The following is a 1,715-nucleotide window of genomic DNA, read 5'->3' on the forward strand; positions in this document are numbered from 1 at the left end:
ATTTTAGCATGTTTTAAACATTGATATCTTGTTTGGTTTAAGTTCAATTTAGGGATTTAACGCCTTAGACTTTGATGTCAACTGATTGTCTTGTCCAGTGTCTCTCATGTTGAAGGTAGCCTGTGAAACCACAACTTTGACTCAACATCTCTGCTGGTGAACACAGGAAAGAAGAGCAATCCTCATTTCTGCTGTTGTCTGCTGACTGTAGCTTCGTGCCTGGTCTATCAAACAGGGTTCTAGCAGGAACCCTATTTTCCTTTCATGGTTTCAAACTAATTCATTAGGTTTTGTTCATTTGTCCGGCTAACGTTCCTCACCAGGAGTTTTGTTAATATTTGCCACATTCAAGGAAACTTTAGTGACCCAAAGACAAAGGACATTAAGACGCCGCACGAGCACCGGCCTCTTTCACAGGCGTCACCGAGTTCAGGATTATCTGAAATACATCAGGACATTTTATGAGCAATCACACTGCAGTTGCAGTAGAACCCCGGAGTCAGCAGAGTTCATGTCGGCGCGTGTAATTGACTTGGGGAAGTTTGCGGCGTGCCAGGTAGTTCCCTGGTCATGCAGTAATACGCCCGCCGCACGTCCAGAGGGAGGGGTGCTTACGCAAATGTTTTCCTGCCAGGAAGACTCAGACCATTCACCGCTCCGAGCTGAGTGAGTAACTGGAGTACAGCACGCTGCCAAAGCACACGGCTGCCATGTTGGTGACGTCTTCATGTCCCTTGCTGCTTCTTTGCTGGAGGCTGTTGGAAGGTGACGCTGTAGGTGCCACTTCAGTCAGGGTGGGAGACCGGGACACTTGATGATGTGATACTGCTGTATCTTCTCAATATGAAGGTGGGATTTATTATCAGTTCTTCACTTCCTGGTCGACCAGGAACTGAAGAACCAGGAGATCGTGGCAACCTGTGTGACAGCGTATTTTATAATCCGTTAGCTTCCGTTAGCCAACAGCTAATGGAGGACCCAGGCAAATCCTTGCTAACATTGCCGGATGTTTTATGTTAAAAAGTAAAGGGAGTGAGTTTCCATTGTGTTGGATTTCTGTCACGCCTCAGCGGCTCAGGCAGCGTTGTACCTGATCATTACTGCGCACAGACATAAATGAAACCCTGGAATGACTTTCAGAGTGATGCCCTGACCTCAGAACTGCATCGAGTCAAAGGTTGAAACTCAGGTGGGACTCAACACCCTTTCCTCTGCCTCAGAGGCGCCATCTCCTGGCAGTGTGACGGCACGGCAGCTTCAGAGGCAGAACATAGCATCAGTTGTCATCAGGTACCAGGAAACCATCAAATGGTGACTTTAGTCCACCGCTGTGTTCCAGAGTGCAGGCTGGAACCCAAGAACAGTTCCCAAGTGCCTTCAAGTCTCTTTTCCATCTTCTGCCTCTGAAACTCATTTACTTTACAAATTAAGGTTTTTGAAACACAAGAACTGATCAAACCTGGACATTCATCGTGTGTAGCTACAATTACTGCGTCTGAATACTTTGTCCCTCTGTGACACACACACACACACACACACACACACGTGATCGTTCCATCCTGCTGTCAGAAATATGGACGCACCTTCCTCATGTGGTCATTTCCTATTCTTTATATTCAGGGAACTTCCAGGAGTCAAACACGCGTGGGTTTGTTCTGGGGGGGAACGCCACACATCAGCAGGGTGAAATAAAACCGCACAACCAGGACGTGTTG

Source organism: Aulostomus chinensis, chromosome 19, assembly GCF_037954235.1.
Source record: "Aulostomus chinensis isolate RoL2024-O1b breed Wild chromosome 19, RoL_Achi_v1.0, whole genome shotgun sequence".
NCBI lineage: Eukaryota > Metazoa > Chordata > Actinopteri > Syngnathiformes > Aulostomidae > Aulostomus > Aulostomus chinensis.